Genomic DNA, 16,751 nt, shown 5'->3' on the forward strand with positions numbered 1-16,751 from the left:
AAAATAGCAACTTAACATGAAGTATCAGCACAGCAACTGAAAATTAAGATGTTTTTAAAATCGTTTACTTATAACACACAAAACGTGTTCACCTTTTTATAGCAATTATGCTATGAATTGCATCTACAAAATATTATTCCAGCTTTCCAAGTCTTGCCACTGTCTATGAAGTCAATGAGTAAGCTTTTAAAAAACTTCTAAACCAATACAATTATTTTTTGTTTCGCTAGCTGGTTAGTTACTGCAATGCTTAAGTAACTTTAATTACTTAAGGCAATTGTTTAATATGAACTTATGATATTTACACTTATAAAATACTTTTTTTTTTATAAATTTCGTATTTTGCTGCGTAGAAAACATAAAAAATTCACCAAAAGAATGAATGTGTGTGCTCGCCAAGTAACTGGTTATTTTAGAACTATTTTTTTTTATCTAACTGCACCATATAACTGTACTTTTGTTTATATAAATGTGCCACCGTCTGATTACAAACTCTAACTGTGCATTGTATTTATTATGGGCAATTGCTTTTACTGAACGGCCTCATTGAGAAGTGTTGCAATTTGTGTTAAAATTTAACTAAATCTCAAGCAATGTGAAACTTATTGCTAGTGGCTATTAAATGTGACTATGTCATTTACCAAGTTCATGCAAGCAGTTAATGTTAAATATCTAATACTATTAGATAGCAACATTAGTTAATGTTATTGATTTCTTCAAAGTCTGTCTTATATATTTATGAATATTCGTGTTAGAAAACGATGGTAATTACTTAATGGCCTGTTACATTGATTTTTTAGATATAGCTGACCGGCTTTAATCAAGCTAAGCAATATTAATATTGCATTTTTTCAATTTAGGTATAAAATCCAATTACCATAAATGCTGTATAACAATATAAAAGTCGATAAAACGCTATCATATAAATATAGCCCTTTTATCAGCACTCTCAGTAATAGAGTCGACATCCATCATGGAAAGAAGTTGTTATTTGTTTTTAAACATGATATTTACTGTGACACTGTATTTTTCAGCTGATGCAGGAAGTGCGCAGAAATACACTGTAACAAGAAATGTGGACGAGGTTGTTAAAAAGAACATCATATCGGCATATGATAGCAAAAGTAATTATATTATAAATGTAATAAGTAGCTGCCATACCTTGTGAGTGCTCGCACTATCGTTATTTTTCTAGTAAACGCATGTCTTGTTTACAATGGAAGTAACTCAGGCTATTTGACTTACAAATATTTTATAGCTTCTGTTTATTGAAATGAAAAAAGTTACAAGATGCAATGGTGGTGTTTTTTGCTGAAGGCTTTATCATGATTAAAGTGAGAGAAAATACTTAAGTAGTGAATCAGAATATGTATGTTTTTTGTGCATTAAAAATATTCATGAATCACCCTCACTAAATCACATCAGTTAGCCAATAAAAGTTTTGCAAAACTTGATGATTTATAAATTTTAATAAAAGTCACTAACACTACATTTTACTATTATAACTGTAAGAAAACTATATATTTTACAGAAAGCTTTACTCTTTCTCACTGTGTACAACAGTGTACATCTGAAAGTTCATGCCTCTCCGCTTTGAGGGATGAGGTTTCTGGAAAGTGCATGCTTTTTAATTCTGCTTTGGATGTGATCACAAACAGATCTACTTCTAGAATGGTTTATATGGAGAAAGATGCATTGTACATAACTGTTGAGGTAAGTTACATGTACTTATGATGATTATATTACTCATGACTCATTTTCTACAGTGTTGATTTATTTTCTGTCTAGTTTCTGAAAATTGGTTTTATGGGAATTAAAGCTAAATATCAATGTTTTACAAGTTGAAAAATATTTATTACATAAAGGAGTAATAAGATTTATTTGAAAAAATTAACAAACCCACTTGATGACAAACTATTTGATGACATTTGAGTAATATTAATAAATACCATCGTTGGTAATAATATAGGATTTTTACTAAAAATATATGTGCAATAAAAATATACATTTTTTAATAAAAATTGCATATTTTGATAGCACTTATTGATAGCATAATTTTTCACCAACAACATGATTTTCTCACAACCAACCGAGCGAAGCAATTGTTTTGGAGATATATGGTAAATGCATATGTGCACACAACCCACAGAAATTATTCATCAATGGCCATCACAAACCCTTGTACCGAAATCGTATCAACAAATTTGACCATTGTTCAATTGAGTCGTTTAAGTATAATAACGATACAAAACACATATAATCCTATTTAAATATGTTACCAAGTTTTTGTAAATTGTTGACAATATCTTAAAACTTACCCATCTGATCGGATTATTCACAAATAAATTAATTTGGCCAAAAATCGTTATTAAAACTTGTCAAGCCTTATTTTTATCAGAATTAGGCCCGACAAACAAAACTCCGAGTGACAGAGAATAGAACCATCAAGTCGTGCGTATTTCATAGTAAAAAAGCATGCACATTTCACCAGCCTATAGCGTTGTCGAATTGCCAAAGGTTTCTGTAATTATCGTAGAAGTACTGAAAGGTTATTTGTTTCTTTTGCGCCGATTTCAAAGTAACTGGCACTTTGAAAACTTTTGAGTACTTTGGTATTCCAACTGATGTCCAAAGCAGTGAAAGTAAAGAAAATGACAATGATATTTTTTCTAATGATTCTTATGAGATTATTACAATATTTAATTAAAAGTATAATTATTCGATTTTATAAATTTTAATTATAAGAATAAGCCTTCGATTTTACAAGATCAAAATATATAGTGACCGATGTTGTGCAATATGTTATTTTTATTATTCTTCTAAATAGTTTAGTTAAATAGATTCTCTAAAAATCTATAGAAATGTCACAACTTATTGATATTGTTAGCTGTGACATTTTGAAATGTAAACAAAATTGTGCATTGGTTTCTATTATTATTGTATTACTATATCAATGATATTGGTTATTCTAATAATATCAGTGCATTTTACTTCTAATATTGCATTTTTCTTATTGCGGAGGAGAGACATAAACTTATAATCTTTTCCTTTCATTATTGCTGTTTGCTGTACATAGTAACACTCAGTACATTGCAGTTATCCTATTGTACTGCAGTGCCATTTGACTGCTAATATTGCATTTCTCAACTATCAGTACCCTTTCTTTTTTCCGATATCACTTTGTTTGTGGGCTGTATGACAGAAAAATTTCTAGTTACTAAAATATGATTAATAATATAGGGTCTATTACTAATTAATTAAAAACACAATTTTTTATCACATGTTGAATTCAATAACAAATATATTTAATAAACTAGAAATGCCCTTGCCATACAGCCCACGACCAAAGTGATATCGGAAAAAAGAAAGGATACTGTCGGTTGAGAATTGCAATATTAGCAGTCAAATAGTGCTGCAGTGCAATAAGATAACTGCAATGGTAGCTGCAATGGTAGCTGTAATGCACTGGGTTTTATTATGTACAACAAACAGCAAAAATGAAAGGAAAAGATTATATGTTAATATATCTCCCCTGAAGTAGGAGAAATGCAATATTAGAAGTAAAATAGCAAGCTGCTGTGTAATATACACTGTTTGAAAGTTAGTTGTGTTGAATGCAGAATGGTTTTGACAGCGATCTGTAACCAAAGTGAAAAAATGGGTCATGATCACAGAAACCATGGTCTTCGGGTGTGTGAGATTTAGAGTTATCTGCACAAGTAGAAAGAGAAAATGCTCAGTTATTTTGCAAAAAAAAATAATTCTAGCTCAATTACAGCATATTTTATGGTCAATAAACTAAAATCATTATCACCATTAGCGCAAAAACACAGTTATGAAAAAGCTGGTGTTAAAGTATGCAAAACAAAAACCAATACACATATTTGTCTAAATTTCAAAACGTCATAGCAACCAATATCGATAAGTTGGGATATTTATCCAGATTTTTGTATTTATATGCAGGAACTTATGCTGAATTTAAAAATTTAAACAGATATTAGTTGGTTGTCATAAGAATAGTAGTATATCAGTAAAAAAGTGTAGGCCTATAACTTAAATTTGCAGATATTAAAACCGCTTGGCAGTACTGCGATATTATGCACAGCCGTAACATCATCAACAAAATCGTTAGAAAACCAACAGTAACATATTGCCCAACATCGGTCACTATATACTTCAATCTTGTAAATTCAAATGATTATTCTGATAATTAAGTCTTATAATAATCTTATAAAATGGAATAATTATTCTTGTATTTAAATATTGTAATAATCTTATAAGAATTGTTTAAAAAATATCATCATCATTTCCTTTACTTTCACTGCTTTGGGCCTCAGTTGGAATACCAAAGTACTTATTAGGAGTGTCCAAAATTTCATTTAATATGAAATTGGCAGAAAAGAAATGATTAATTTTATGTTAATTACAGAAACCTTCGGCAATTGGACAATGCTATAGACTTGAGAAATGTGCACGTTTTTCATATGAGATGCGCACGACTTAATGGTTTGACTCTCTGCCGCACGGCCTTATCGACGTTTCAATGGCCGGTTTTAATTGTGATTAAAAAAGCTTGTCAAGTTGCAATGACAATTTTAGGCCAAATTATTCTGCTTATTAATGTATAACGCGATCAGATGGGCCAGTTTTAGGATATTGTCTACAAATTTCAAAGATTTGGCAACATATTTAAATAGGTTTATATGTGATTTGTATTGTGATTATTCTTAAACGGCTCAATGGAAAAATAGTTGAAATTGTTGATGAGATTTGGGCACAAGGGTTTGGGACGGCCGTTCATGAATAATTTTCGTAAGTTGTGTACAGATATGCGTTTATCGTGAATCTCCCAAACAATTTCTTTGCTCGTGTTTGGTCGTGGGAAAACTAACAATATTACTAACAAATAAAGTTTCAAATACTACACTGTGTTTCATAATTGTCTTGTCAAGTTTTGATAGTTGTATTCATCAGAATATGTTGTCTTTTCAATTTTATGCAATTAAAAAAATAGCGAAGTATAAATAGAGCTCATCAAGTAAATCAGTAACAGATTTTTTTAAATTTACACTTCCATTAAAAAACTAGTTACATGTTTCCGTAATTAGGTGAGTAAGTAGTTTAATTAAAAATAAGCCTTTGGTACTAAAATGTATGTAGACACTATTACTGGGGTTTCATGCTTCAAGTAGCTTCAGAACTTTTTTAGCTCCAAATTATAAAAATGATAAAATCTAAATGAAGTGAACACCATTTCAGTTCGTCAAATTTGTGCGAAGGCACTCGCAGTGAAACTACTTTTCGATGTCACAGAAACACTCACTGTTAATAACTTAGAATTAATAATATTTGGCGAAGCTTTTTTTGTAGACGTAATAAGTTCAATGCATTGCATCACACCTCTACACAAGTATTTTCCAACTACTATAGTTTACGATAGGTAGCTCATATGACAACAATGAGATAATTAGCTTTTCACCCTTATTATTGCCTTATTCACTAAATAACTGAATTTATCAATTGTAAAGATTTTCACTACATTGGTGTAGACTTCTTTCTAAGCCTCAATTTTTCTAGTATTAAAAAAGAGTTTTATACTCATCAGGCATCTTAGCTGAGTTAGAGCAACAAGTATACAAAGCATAAATTGAAATGTTATCGTCACCCAAAAGAGAGCTTAGTCTACAAGTTCTGTTCAGAGAAGTACATCGCTGGTATTTGACTGATTGATAAAGCTCATATCCGAATTATTAAAATGGCAGTATGTGGATATGTTGGCAGGGAACAACTCCTAATCCATTCAAAGCTTAAAAATCCAGTAAATGTAACTAGCAAATAATTTTAGAATAAAAGCATAAAAGTTCTCGAATTTATCAGCCGTTTCTTCTGTAGGTAAATTTAGCAAATTTTCTCATTATAACTGAAGTCATGCCATGTAAACAGTATTAAACTAGGAAAAGAGAAGCCTGATTCGGCTCTTCGGTTTTTTTCTATTAAATTGCTTTTAACCAACCAAACATCAACATTCTACTAATATTAGCATAGAATGAAATTATTTCCATCAGATTAACAAGGTGGAGCAATCTACATGTATATTATTTATCTTGTAGTCTGATACACTGACTGATTTGAAGGTTTGTACTTGTAGGATTGCTGTATTGTACCTGGAAACTACAGCTGCATTAACTCTACACTTCCGGTGTATCAAGGTATAACATACACTGTGAGCATAAATTGTATCCCTGAATGTCTGATAGCAAATCCTATTTGCTGAGTTTTTTTTTATTTTTGAATAGAAACAAGTTACATTGCAGAACTATTTTGTAATAAATATAATTAATGTAATGATTGGAGTAAACCTTATTAAAATAATGAAACACATATACAGTGGGCATTAGATTATGTAAACCTATGTAAAAAAATATCACTAAATAACTATTGTAATGTATAGCATATGTATACAAGTAATCTCTCCACGTTAATGACATGCAGTATGAATGTCTATTTTTCCCCTGTAACATGTTTAAGTTATTTGATTATTATATATTATCATTTAAAGTGATAATTTTTAAAATATCAGCATTTTAAACATATCAGCAGCACTCAAAGTGTAGATTATTTATTTATATCACTGCAGTGTCTGTCTGCAAAGTACAGTAAGCATTCATAGCCAACATTGTATCTTTTTTGTATTGCGTGGTATATTGGTGCAAGTAATTTATTTACAAATCAAATAATTAACATCCGATGTTTGTATACATGTATTTTTTATGAAATACATGTCTATATAGTACGGTTATTATTTCAAAAGTTTTCCAATGTCTGCCATCATTCAGTGACTAGCCAGTCCTGGCGACTAATATCTAGGAATGAAGAAAAAGCTTTCTACTAGATTTGAACTCACAAAGATTGCAATCACAAGGTTGTAAGCAAGCGCACTTAACCACTAGGATACACCACTATTGTTGTTCTATCACTATTACCATATCGGTTATACCCTTTTTCACAATTGAATACTGAAACTTATCAACTGACACAGTGCACCCAAAGTTTACAATGCCCTTGTTGTAAGATTCTTTTACCATACTCTTGGACCTGCGACAGTTTTTTATTCTGGTCATCCTAAGGTAAATTTCTGTCATACAATTATATTATCAAAAATTTTCCTTAAAACTACAGAAAATTTTGCAGTTGGTTTACTGATTACAACAAAATAACTAAATTTTCAATGTGTTATTGATATTGATATGCATTACATAACTGCTGTGAGTTTCTATACCCATCTATACCACAATTTTATTTTACGATGCCAACACTGGAAAAAGTTGAAATTGTATGACAAGGGTTTACACATTTATTAACTAATATTACCTTCTACATTGGTTTTTCATCATTTCTTAAAGTGATTTTTTCACTATCACATTGTTTTAAATAGATTTTTTCAAGTGTTCTGTTTTATTTTAAAGACTGCCATTACACTCATATTTTTTGTTTTGGTTCAATATGCAAAAGCTGAATTCTTTCACATTGGCAATTGTACTCTCTAGAAAAAGAACTGTCTCTACATTCTCTCTCTGTTTGGTCAGCCAAGTGTCAGACAAATAAACTAAACTACCATGGGAACGAATTCATTTGGATTATGCAGGACCTTTTAAAGGTCAGATGTGGTTGGTTTGTGTGGATGCACATTCCCGATATCCGTACGTTGCTATGCTAGATGTAGGAAAAACTACGTCTAAGGACACAATTGACGTGCTACGACAGATCTTTGTACATGAAGGTCTTCCTCGGATTATTGTTACGGATAACGGCCCACAATTTGTGTCAAAAGAATTTGACCAGTTCTGCACCATGCATAGCATTAAACATATAACATCACCCGCATTCCATCCTGCATCGAATGGAGAAGCGGAGAGATTTGTCCAGACTCTTAAGCGATCTGTAGAGAAGAATTGTGCAGGAGGGGAAAAAGTGAAGACTGCCCTACAACTGTTTTTAACCACATACAGATGTTTGCCTCATCCCTCTTTGAACTGGAAATCACCTGCTGAAGTTCTACATGGACGACAGCCGAGAAGTACTCTGACCTTGCTAAAACCAATTCAGAACAAGAAAACTCTTTCACCAGGTCAAGCATCTTCTCAATCATCACGGTATGAAGTAGACTCTTCGGTTTATGCAAGGAACTATAGCTCTGGACCCAAGTGGATACTTGGAACGATAATTAACATGTTTGTACTACAGCAGTATCCTATCTTATACACAGATCCATAAAATCCTCGTTTATCTTTTCTTTTTATTTTATTAAACTGCGCAAAAAAGATTATTTCATGCTATGAAGTTTAAAAGTTAGGATGTTAAATGTTGCATAATTATGTTAAATAAAGATAAGTTTTCTGGGCAAAGACTTTCCATTACCCAGGCTAAGCTGCGCGTTGAACTAGTGTATTACAAGTCGTAAAGTTTTTTGTCGTTATTCATCTGTCATAACTATAGCTGGTTGAAATCTTGAAATGAAAAAGTGAGCTTCATACTGGATTGGAACTCATGAATATCATCTAAGCGCACTTGAAATAAGCGCACTTGGCCACAAGTTACCACAGTTCTTCCTATTTTCATCTCTCTTAGCTTATATTGTATACCATTTTGCAGTTGCACAAGCTATCTTATTAATTAATATAGTGCACACATAGATTACCATGACTCAGCTATAAAATTGTCAGCCTTATTTTATGAAACACGATGCTTTTTTAGCCTTGTCGTGAAAGGGCAAGAATGTTTTCAGCGACACATTATGAACACAATTTTTTTTCGAAAATAAAATTCTGTAGTCGGTGTACTGGTTAGGAGAAAAATGCTGATACCCTATTTGCCAAAGTCCCTCTTACGAGGCTCCCATCTGATGCTTGCTATTCCAGTTCAGTGTAATTTGTGATAAATGATAGTAAAAACAAATTAGAAAACAAATAAGTGATAAACTTTGAGCCCATGACAAAGTTGAAGCTTAGATAAAAAATTAAAGAATAAAACTTGAAGTATTTGTTTAGCTATTTCAATTCAGCATTAGTCATTGTAAATTAAGGTGAAAGCAAATTTGAAAGCAGATGATTTATAAAATTTTAGCCTACGACAAACTTGAAATGTAGTTTAGTAAAATAAGTATTTAAACTTTGCTTCTAGATTTTTTTAGTAGAGTAAACTCATTTAAGTTAAGTTCAACATTTATGTTGTACGTCTGTCTCAAATGTTAGACCTCCCCACGGCACATACTGCACTTAGTAAACTGTGTTGTTACATTTTCTTGCAGATCATTACATTTCTTGCAGACCACTAAGTACACTAAAGTTATTGTGGGCAACTATAGTTTTTAAGGTAAAAATAATGTTTTGTGACTTATTTTCAAAAGACAGTACATGTATAAAAGTTTGATGATTTTCATCAGAGGGGTGTTTGCATTAGGTAATTACTAAGTCTTTTTATACCACTCTATACAATATATTCGCCTTACAATGCCAACACTAAAATGAGTTGAAATCATATAATCGTATACTAATAACTTTTTCATTGTTATCGTGGCAAAACAAACTTTATTTAGCCATCACTTACTAATTGTTTTACGCCCACATTTATACACATTCACAGTTGTTTTATGGTTTCTCCTAATTTATTTCAACAGAACCCTCTTTTCATGATATGAACTTTCAAAGCTACAGCTGTTTAAACAGTTTGAAACCTTTTAAGCTGTTAAATTTGTTATTAAATTTTATTGAGCTGCACAAAACACTTTCCTTATAATATGAAGATTGAAAGTTAGAATGGTATATGTAGAAAAAAATAATTTTCTGTGCGAAAACTTTTCATTATTTGAGCAAGACCGAGCATTTCTTTAGCATAGACAGTATATAGCAGTGGGGTCCTATAATTGCAATGGCCTATACAAGTAGAATAAGTCATCGCAATTCCAAGACTGGAATTTAGAATAGCCTGAGTACCATTGCTTTCAAATGTTTTTATTTCAGTTCTTTACTGAATAAAAAATTTATTTGCAAACAGATTGCCAAGATGCATTTGACAACAGAGAGAGGAATTCTGGAGCAATATATTTTCTTTGTCCTAATTCCGCATGGAAAGTGATAAAGGCTATCTGTGAGTTTGACAATGTTTCTGGTTGGACTATCATACAGAGGAGAATAGACGGTAGTGTAGACTTTTATCGAGGATGGAAGGAGTATGTTCATGGATTTGGATATCTCAAATCTGAATACTGGATAGGTAATAGCTATTAATTCATTCAAAAACATTTGATGTTTGCTCCATTTCATTTTTTAAACTGCAGTTAAACTTCTGTAGCTTTATGTTTAGTTCTCTGGTAAATTCTTTGTTGTATTTTAATAATAATATGTTAGGAATATGTAAAATATTACTTTCGCTTCCAACCAGTTTTTCATTCAGTTTTTCTTTATAATGGTTCGACTTAGTAACATTAAGTAAATAAAATCGCAGAATGATTTGTATGCCACTACTGTGTAATTATCAATTTAAAATTGCATAGATTTACCTCTTAGTTTCTGTACTTCTAACATTGTTTGATTTTAAATTTAATTTACTCTACGACAGCAAACAACTCCCGGTAGACTAAAAATATTAATAAGCTTGTTAATTAAACTAGATAGAAAAGGTTAAAAAGTGTGTCTCCTTTTTTCAATTCTAAATTTCCCAAGAATAATTGATTTGTTAAGCTTAATACCAACTCATGTTAACAAATATATTCTGAAAATTAATCCAAATTTATTTAATTAGCAGAAACTTTCTAAAATGGTGTAGGCCTTCTACTCATTATACAGTTACTATTATAAAATTAAACCACCGAATCAAATTTGTAAATTAGATTATACCACTTGTTTATGTTTAATACAAAGGTTTTTTTATTTGTTTCTGATAGGTTTAGACTCAATTTACCATTTGACACAAAGAAACCAAAAGTTGAGCGTTTATATAGAAGCGCATGATGGTGAATCAAGGACTGCCGATTACTCAGAGTTTTACATAGATGGTGCTGAAGGGGATTACAAACTTCATGTGAGTTTCTTTAACAAAACTCTGCATCCTTTATCTCTTAACACCAGTTTATTGGCTGTTATTGTATAAAATATCATAAACAAATGATATGCTCATAAGCTACTCAAGTTTATTATAAACTAACAATATGCTGTGTGTTACTACAGTTTATGTTGAACAAACAATATGTTTGTTTTGCTATTGTTTGTGATAAACAACTTATATTGTGTGTATAAATAAAAGCATTACGTATTGTATAGATATAAAGATTATTGGTAAACTCATGTCAAATGAAGTGGATTATTCCTTAACTAATTTGGCCATGTTTAATTTGGTTGTAATGAGTAATATCTTGAGTGACCTTAGTTTGCGTTTGACCAGTGTATTTTTACCTATTACTTTCAAATGTGTTTTAAAATTTGATCATTTATTTTGTAAACCCTAGTTTGAATGAAAATTAGTTGTCATTGTTTTATATGGTAAATCATGGTCAAAACTATTTTCCAAAGAAAATTAGTTAACTAACTCAAGATCATTATGAATAAAATTAATAAGTTCAGTGAATGAAGGATGCATCCGTTTTTTCTCTATTTAGGTAGAATAAAATTTAGATCGGCGACGCATTAACAGCATGTTGACAACGCGTTTGGCCATGACAAAAGTTTAATCAATTGATGCAGAAAGTCATGCAGTTATGGTGATGGTAAATCTAAAAAAATATGCACATATTAGTATTCCGAATCTTTTGTGTGCTAATCCTTTAAAAATTATTTAATTCTGAAAAAGCCAGTATGCCGTTTCCATGTGACCAAATTTTGTTTTATAAGTATAATCAAGACAGGGCTAAAGTGAAATGTTTGCATACATCAAAATATATAAATATATCTTTTCATTACAAGTTAAAGAAATACAACTTTGCTTATTTTGAAGTTGTCCAATGACCTATAAACTTTGTGATCCACTGATTTTCTAACAATTACATTACTTACTGCTTTAATCATATAAATTTCCAAAATAGTCAACTGAGTTACAATACAAAGCAATTTAAAATAGTGTTTAATATGTAACACAGTAATAATTTGCTTGTTGTGCAGTACTAAAATACTCATCAAACTTTTAAAAAAAAACAATTGTAGTTAGCAATTCAGTATTGAATAATGTCTATGACATTAGAATATTTAGACAGGCTGTTATGTGAAAAACCAACAGCTCAAATTTCTGTTGCCGCTATTTAAACAAGTATGTACATGTATTTTACCTGCAGGTAAATGGTTATACCGGAAATGCTGGAGACTCTCTGATTGTACCACATGATGGGGAGAAATTTTCTACATTTGATAATGACAACGATTCTAGAGACATCAACTGCGCGTCTAATTTTTATGGTGAAAGTAATTTTTAAGCCTGACATCTAGTATTTATGCTGGAATTTATGAAATTCTTGATTAACCAGAGCTTGGCGCTAGATTCACATAACTATCACAGGAATAAAGTTCACATATAGCATATATTATTTAAGCAGTCTTTTTAAGTCAGTTAGATTAACAAGCTACAGAGAGCACTATAAAACTATCATGTTCAACCTAGTTATTAATCTATCTAATGCTGAGACATACATCTAATTAATATAGTTATACATATCCAACTATTAACTTTAGCATAAACACCTTGATGGGTAAATTTGTAGCAAATCTCTTTAAACTCATAATGTTTGAGACCGCAATATAAGGCATAAATTGTGATAAATAAAAGGTTTTTGCCACTGTTGCCTTTTGTATTCTAATTTGTAGATTTTGTTTAAACATTTGCATGGGATATATCTTAAGCAATATTTTATATGCAATATTTTAAGCTAGTCCTGTTTATTTATAAGCGATTAAAACTTTGATTAAATCGTGAAAAAAAGTTCAGAGAATATTACTTACAGATGATCTACCAAACTTACTGATAGCAGCAGCTAAGTTTTAAGGTTTGTAATTACATCATATAATTACGGTTAAAACTTTGACTTTCTAACCAAATGCTCTATTTGCAGGTGCTTGGTGGTATGATAGATGCCATTCTTCAAACCTTAATGGAAGATGGATAAATGGAGGCAATGCAACATACGGTACAGGCATCGTTTGGGCAAGATGGAAAGGTCAAGAATATTCGTTCAAGGCAGTTTCTCTAAAACTCGGGCACTAGCGTACAAAGAAATTGTTGACAGAGTCAATATTGCACATGTGCCAACAATTTCATGGTTTTTGTACAATCGATGATGATATTCTGCAAAGTAGAACTGTTACTTGGTTGAGTGGTAATTCTGGACTAAAGTTTAGTGTTGTTATCTATTGTCTCTATTTAATGCTATTTTGTGATCGTAACATTAGATAAACATTTTCCTTCCGTACATTTTGACTTTTTTGCTGTTACCTGTGAGAGCTACATATTTCACAGCACTATGAACCTTTCAGTATTAGACTTTTGTTATTTAGTAATATATGTGGTGATAAACTTGCTTGATCATGCTCTCCAGCCATTGGTGTAAATGCAACTTGTAGACTAGCTAGCAATTGCAAATGTGTTAAACTATTAGAAGCAAAGTTTCAAATATGATTCTTTTTTGTGTATCATGACTTATTATTTTATCTAAAATGATTGCTTCCTTCACATTACTATGGTTCTTTTTATATTATCTGTTTCTTATAATAATAAAAGTGAAGATATGCACAATAGTGCAGTTTTTCAGTCATTAGTATGATTGTATCTTGTAGACCAGAATATGTATTTGAGTGTAAAAAGTGATAAAAATCTATCTACAGAAATACAATCTGCTACAGCTGAGGGAGCGATTATTTAGTAATGCACGACTCCTATAACAATAATAACAGTTGCAATTGTTTTAAACACCTAAAACAAAGTTTTAAAGACTTGTAATATTAGTAATTTTAAACAACAGATGATACAGATGATAAAAGTGCCCTTACAGAAGTAAAAATTGATAAAACTCAATGTAAGAGCCGGAGCTCTCAGACTGACTGGCTAACCACTATTGTGTCGAGAGAAAAGTGCACTGATCACTGTAGATTACTGCTGACTTTATTTCTTTATTATATGCTGACAATACAACTGGGAGTAATCTAGCTTGACCGTGAAACATGTCAAAAGGTTACACAAATGTACTAATATGTGAATAGATAATACTCACTAATAAAGCATGATAAACAAACATAACATATGATGCGCAATACATGTAGAAAATATTAATTGAGAGTGAGTGCATTGGCACATTGCATAGCATGACTGAACAATAAAATTACAGAAACTGGAATTGATATAAAACCACAATACAGTAGCATATTACATACGACAGAATTAACAAAATGAAAACATTACAATTATATTGAAATTTACCTTGTGATTCCAGAAAAAACAGTGACTAGGTTTTGGAGTTGACACTCCCTGACTGATGACAAATACTTGCTTGACTATATAATGGATAGCACAAGCCTTTTAAAATTTTGCTAAGAAAAACTTTGATATATAGTGAGATGCCTGACTGCAAGAAAACATTTTGATGCTGCTGTATTGGCATCCAAAGGCAAACTGAGTCATTTTAAAGTGGTAGTTGGGTACAGGATAGACTATAACTGTTATTTTCATATTTTTAGTGACAAAAACTGACAAGTAAACAGGTGTTGCTAACCGGATCCTCAATCACAAAGGTAGGCAGACTGCCTCCATTGGAGCAGCCAGCCACAGCCCGACCACAACACATAGCTGACCTGACACTGGGTCTCATAGCAAATAAAAACTCAACACTCAAGCTAACATTAGTATAGTTTGCCATTCAGAAAATTATAAAATGGAAAATTTTAGATGTGCACTGAAAAGCATTTCTGTTGCACCTGATTAAGTTGCAGCCAGTGGGCACACAGTAGCTACCTTCTATACACAATCTCTCCAGAAACATTTGCATAAATCTGCAGGTGTTTGCCTTAAACATGAACTATTCCACAGTGTTTAATTTCAAGAAAGCGCTAAAGTGCGAGTGCAGAGAGTTGAAAGTTTAAGTTATATCTTGCCATGAACTTATTCAGCCATTATTAAAAATATAGCTCATCTTTTCCCTTACTACTACAGCAGCAAAAGGTCCAAATGCTTGCGGTTGTAATCTACTACAGAGAAGCGGTAATTAAGTTATAAGCATAGTTACAGGTAGCGCTCTATTAAATGTAAAATTAAAAAATTGAGGGTTGTCTAGTATCATATAAAAAGAGTCGATAGGTTCTACCTTACAAAAGGAAAACACTTTTAAATGATAAAAGTGTGTATATTTTGACCACTGCATTTTAAGGAATCACACTGAGTAGTTTTTCTGCTATAATGTTGCTATACGAGCTATATATAGCTTGTATATACGTGTACAAGCGCTGCATATATTTATGTAGTTTATCAATAACAATTTTTTATTATTAGTTGATTGGTTGCATCATAATGATACAATTTGCTGCCCTTGACTTAAATTTACAAACTTTGGAATGTTTTGCTGAATTCAGTATTTTTATACAGAAATATTTCAAAATTTTAGTTAACCCTTTTGCTGCCAAAGACACATTTATGCGTTTTCTAAGGTTGAGTGCAACAAACTAATTTTTGCAACTTTTTCAGCAGTTGCGTAGTAACTTTATTTTATTAATCGTTGACAACATAACCCACGGTCTTTAAGACTTTTATCATACTGAAAATTTTGACTGAAGATATATTTATAAAATTAGCTTAAAATAACGATGCAATTTCAAACTTTTGTTTGAGAACTACTTACTTAAAAACGAACAATTTTGATGTAAGTATTGCTAAGTACCACGCGAGTCATAAAACAGGTAATTACCTATGTTTATGACATTATAGCCAATTCAGATTTAGATTTTTGTGATTATACAGATAATTAAAGTAGTAACAGTGATTCTGATAGTGGTGAAAAAACAATTTTGGAAGAGTAAGAGAACATTAAGGAAGATCGGCGTAGCTTCGTAGCGATTTGATTTTTGATACATTGATTTTTTTGCATAGCAGCGTTAGTTAAAATGTTGACAAAATAAAATATGTTACAAAAATGTTCTAGACAGAGTTTGAAATTAAAAATTATTGTATACATATCATGAAGCTATATCGGCAATATTCGGTAAATGGCTGTCACCAGGCCGATAGCCGAACTTGTACATGGTTGGCAGTGAAAGGGTTAAGCTGTTTCAAAAAGTTTATTACTATTGGATAGCAAAAGATAGCTTACTCTACAAGTTCTGCTCAGAGAAGTATATCGCTAGTATTTGAATGATTGATAAAGCACATATCAGAATTATTAAAATGGTGGGATGTGAATATGTCGGCAAGAGACAACTCCTAATCTAAGCAAAGCTTAGAAATGCAGTAAATGTAACTAGCAAATAATTTTAGAATAAAAGTATAAAAGTTCTCATGTTTATCAGCCTTTTCTTCTGTAAGTAAATTCAGCAAATTTTGTCATTATAACTAAAGTCATGCCATGTAAGCAGTATTAAACTAGGAAAAGAGAAGCCTGATTCGGCTCTTTGATTTTTTTCATTAAACTGCTTTTAACCAACCAAACATCAACATTCTACTCATATTAGTATAGAATGAGATTATTTCCATCTGATTAACAAGGTGGAGCGATCTACATGTATATTATT

This window comes from Watersipora subatra, chromosome 6 (assembly GCF_963576615.1).
Source record: "Watersipora subatra chromosome 6, tzWatSuba1.1, whole genome shotgun sequence".
NCBI classification, from domain to species: domain Eukaryota; kingdom Metazoa; phylum Bryozoa; class Gymnolaemata; order Cheilostomatida; family Watersiporidae; genus Watersipora; species Watersipora subatra.